Raw genomic sequence first — 5,066 nt, 5'->3', positions numbered from 1 at the left:
TGCACCTTTAGCTGTCATCGCCAGGCTCAGCAAGATCAAGGTTAGGGTCATCCCGCCGGGTGTCTGGTGGAGCGGCGAAACGGACCAACCTCTCCGGCAACCACCTGGCATTTTCTGCATCCTGTGGAAAAACACAAACATGCCCTCGTCCCTATATTAATACCGGGTCGGGGCCATGTCGATTAGTTTTGAGCATCAGAAATTCAGTTTTTTGAGCATCAGAAAGAATTTGTAGAGAAACCGGGTAGGTCTCCCCCTTTTTTATTTGGTTTTTTGATTTTTGAGGGCATCACGGCATCTTTTTGCCATGTTTGTTTGACTAGTCAGATAACATTTCCCGCATGGACTTTCCCAGCAGGGCAGCAGCCACAGCAAGTCCCTTCGTGTATGAAGGCCCTATGTCAGAACACAACCTAACATAATCACTTAAGTCTTCTTTCTTTCTAAAGGGTCTGATTGTTGTTTGATAGGCAGAATTAGCATTTTATAAGCCAGCTGTTTTACCAGCAGAGAACTGGCTTCCAGGTTCCCTAAAAGCCATGAAGCAGCCTGCTGCAGCCCTTGTTGCAACCCTGTTTGAGGCATTGGTTTCTGATTAATCCAAAGGGGTGTGCCAGTTGGTCCAACAGGGGCAAAACTCACAGGAGGGGGATCTAAGCCTGCAATTATAGTTGGAGTCAGCCTTCTCCCTGACCTCGGTGGATCCTGAGGAACTTTAAAAATTGGCACTTTTAAGGGCTGAGGCCCCATGGCCAGCTTTTGCATCTGCAAAGACAAATTAGCCAATTTCTGTTTTAATTGTTCAATTTCTTCTTCCTCATGATATTTAGCTGCCTCATCCTCTAACTGAGCAGTATCTCCTGGATCTAAAGGTTCCTCATTCTCATCAAAAAAGAGAGAAGTAAGAGGAGGCGGTGGAGCAGTGGGTGTAATATCAGGATTAGGTGGAGCCTCAGGGCCAGTAAAAGCATTCTTGCCTTGTTCCTGCCATTGAGTTCTCTCGTGCCTGGGATCTAAGCAATCCCTTATCAATGTCCATAATCCAAAAGCATCCATTGACACTTTACTCGGCCCATGGGCATCATAATAGTCTTGTAACTTTTGTCCTACCCTTTTCCAGGTTTCTAAATCTACAGTCCCTTTTTCCAGAAACCAGGGACATACTTCTTCTACAAATTGCAAAAACTTAGTTAATTGTTGCTGGCCCACTTTGGCCCCTCTTACTCTAAGCATATTCTTAAGCATATGTACAAAAAGCAGCCGGCTATTTCCTTGGCCCATTTTTACTTCTTTAAGTTTCCGTTTCAGTTTCTATATTACAATACTCCTGTGTACTTACGGTTGGCCGCTTACAGGACTCTTAGGCCCCTCAGATTCCGTGTGCGCACCTTACCCCGCGGCACGTCCTATGCTGTTATCCCCCGTTTTCAGGTCCCTGTTCGGGCGCCACTTGTCGGAAGCCAGCCGACGAAGTAATTGAGGGTACCTGAAAGGGGGAGCATAGACTGAGGAAAAGAAAGAAGACAGACAGAATTGCAGGAGGGAGCACAGATTCAAGCTGTGTCCCCGAGTTTATTTAGAACACACTACTTATAGCATCGCAATGGGAAAACAGCAGTCAAAACCCCAGGTCAGCCAAATTACTCATCTTGCAAAACAATGAAGTTCTTACAACTCAGAACTCTCTGCTTCGCAATCAAACTCCCTTCTTGGAAAACACTGAGTGTTTAAAATAGTTTAGTGCCACTTATCTCAGAGCTCGCCAAGTTAGCTCAGCTCCCAACACCCAAGGAATTTATAAAAAACACTTCTAGAACTAATAAGTGAGGTCAACAAGGTAGCTGGATACAAGAACAATACACAAAAATCGATGGTATTTCTAAATACTAACAATGAACATTTTAAAACCTAAATTAAAAACAATAATATTTATAATAGTTCCAAAGAAAATGACGTTTGGGTATAAGTCTACTGAAATACATATATAGAATGTACATGCTAAAATTATGAAGTGCAGATGAAATAAATCAAAGAAGATCTAAATAAACGGAGAGACTTATCATCTTCATAGATTGGATCACTCAACATTGTAAAGATGTCAATTCTCCCCAAATTGATCAATAAGTTTAATGCAATTCTTATTAAAATCCTAACCAGGTGCTTTGTTTACCCCGAAATCTGTATAGACAGACATAGGCTCTAGAATAGCTAAAGCAGTCTCGAAAAAGAATAAAGTGGAAGTCAGTCTATCTCACTATCTAGCTGTAGTTGACGAAAGTGTGGTATGATGAAAATATGGTATCCTCAGAGGGACAAACACATAGATCGATACAACGGAATAGAGAGCCCAGAAAATAGACTCACACAAATATACCCAACTGATTTTTGTCAAAGGTACAAAAGCAATCTAATGGAGGAAGGACATCCTTTTCAACCAGTTCTGGAGAAACTGGACATCCATAAGCAAAAATAAACCTTAACCTAAGTCTTACACCTTATACAAAAATTAGCTCAAAATGAATCACAGACTTAGTTGTAAAGGAAAAATTTATGAATTGGACCTCATCAAAATTAAAGGCTTGTGTTCTGTGAAAGACTTTGTGAAGAGGATCAAAAAACAAGCTACAGACTTAGGAAAATATTTACAAACCACATATCTGACAAAGAACTAGGGCTGAGAATAAAGAAATCTTAAAATTTAAGAGTCAACAAACAATACAATTAGAAAGTAAGTAAAAAACACGAACAGGAAGAGGGTACATAGGTGGCACAAGTACACAAAAAAAGGTGTTCAACATTACTAGCCATTAGGGAAATGCAAATTAAAACTACAGTGAGAAATCACTGCATACCTATCAGAATGGCTAAAAGAAAAATAACGAAAACACTAAATGCTGGTGAGGATGTGGAGAAACTGGATCACCCATATATTGCTGGTGAAAATATAAATGATATAGGCACTCTAGAAAACAGTTTAGCACTTTCTTGTAAAAGTAAACACCATTACCACATGACCCAGCATTTACACTTTTAGGCATTCATTTAGGAGAAATGAAGATTTATATTCACATAGAAACCTGTATATGAGTGTTCATAGCAACCTTACTTGTAATAGTCAAAATTAGAAACAACTGAGATACCCTTCAATGGGTGAATGATTATGCAAAATGTGGTGAATCCATATCATGAAATGCTATTTAGGAATAAGAAGGAGTGAGCTATTGATACACACAGCAACCTGGATTCATCTTCAGGGAAGTATGCTGAGGATAAATAGCCAACCCCGAAATGCTGTCTACTGTATGATTCCATTTACGTAATATACTTCAAAAGACAAAATTTTATTTACATAGTAACCATGTGTCTTGCTTTTCTGGTTTTACCATCTAACTATGCATCCCTAAATTTTAGAGATTTTAAGAAACTTTATGACAGGAATCATATAAGATATTCTACATCATGTTTGGCTTTATTTACTCAACACAGTATATTTATGAGATGAATCTGAAGATTTGTGTATCTATAGTTCTTTCATTTTCATTTGCTGTATAATATTTCATTGATGAGTATACCATAATTTATAATTTATTTATCCATTCCTTTCTTGATAGACAATTGGACTGCTTGCAATTCTTGGCTACTTTGAGTAATGTTGGTTTGAACATTTTTGTGCATGTCATCTCGTGAACATACTTATGTACTTCTTTTGGATAAACAGCAAGGAGTGGAATTACTGGTTCATGGGTTAAGACCATCTTTAACTATTTTCTAATGTGGTTGTGTTAACTTTTTTATTGACTAGCAGCATACAAAAGTTCCCGTTTTCCACATTCTAACAGTTGATATGGTTTGTCTTCTCTATTTTAGCCATTCTGGTGCATGTGTAGGGGTATCTCCTTGTAGTTTTACTTTGCATTTTGTTAAGGAGGTTGAGTGTGACAGTTAATTTAATGTGTCAGATTTGATCAAACACCAGTCTAGCTGTGAAGGTGTTTTTTTTAAAGGCAATTAATATTTAAATTAGTAGACTTTGAGTATATTATCCTCCATAATGTGGGTGGGCCTCATCCTATCAATTGAAAGCCTTAAGAACAAAAACTGAATTTTCCCGAAGAGGGAAGTCTGTCTCCAGACTGCCTTCAGACTGAAGATCGAAACATCAACTGTTCCCTAGGTTTACAGCCTTCTGGCCTTCCTTGCAGATCTCATACTTGCCAGGTCCCATAATTGCATGAGCCAATTCTTTAAAATCGAGCGCTCTCTCTCTCTCTCTCTCTCTCTCTCTCTCTCTCTCTCTCTCTCTCTCTCTTTCTCTCTCTTCTTTCTTTCTCTCTCTTCTTGCTGTCTTACTGCTGTGGTTAAGACCTCCAGAACAATGTTAAGTAGAAACACTGAGTACATCCTCATCTTGATCTCTTCATCGAAAAGAAAACTTTATATATTGCACTCTTAAATATAACATTCACTATAGATCTTCTTATAGGTTTTCGTTATTTGATTAAAATGTTCTTTCAATTGCTAGCTTGCTGAGTATTTTTTATATCATTTATGGGTATTGAATTTTATCAGATGCTTTTCTGCACATATTGAGCAGTGCCTATTGTTTGTTCTCCTGCAGGAGAAGAAAAAGAAGAACACCCAAGAAAATTCAGTGAAAGGTTTAGCAGAAGCATTTGCAGGCCTCAAAAAGCTCCTCAAAATGTTTGAAAACAGAGACCCGACACCAAAAGGTTTTCATTAATAGAGAGGAATATTTATGGTAGATTATCTACTTATAAGCAAATTTATAACGAAAAAAAGAAAAACCAAGCAAACCACTATGGGCATATTTCTGAAAAGAGTGACACCTTCTCAAGAAGGGCCTCAGGCAGGTCCTTCAGGAGCTATTCCAGAAGAAAGTATTGCCATCGTAGGAGATGAGAGCTCCGTGTGTATTATTACCCCTGAAGTCCTTCCAGTGAGATAAAATGTGAAGGTAGAAGACAGTGATATTGATGATCCTGACTCCGTGTAGGCCTAGGCTAATGTGAGTATGTCTTAGTTTTTAGCAAAAAAGTTTAAAAATT

The sequence above is a fragment of the Pteropus vampyrus genome, unplaced genomic scaffold, assembly GCF_000151845.1.
Source record: "Pteropus vampyrus isolate Shadow unplaced genomic scaffold, Pvam_2.0 Scaffold269, whole genome shotgun sequence".
Lineage (NCBI taxonomy): Eukaryota > Metazoa > Chordata > Mammalia > Chiroptera > Pteropodidae > Pteropus > Pteropus vampyrus.
This window is presented reverse-complemented; position numbering follows the sequence as displayed.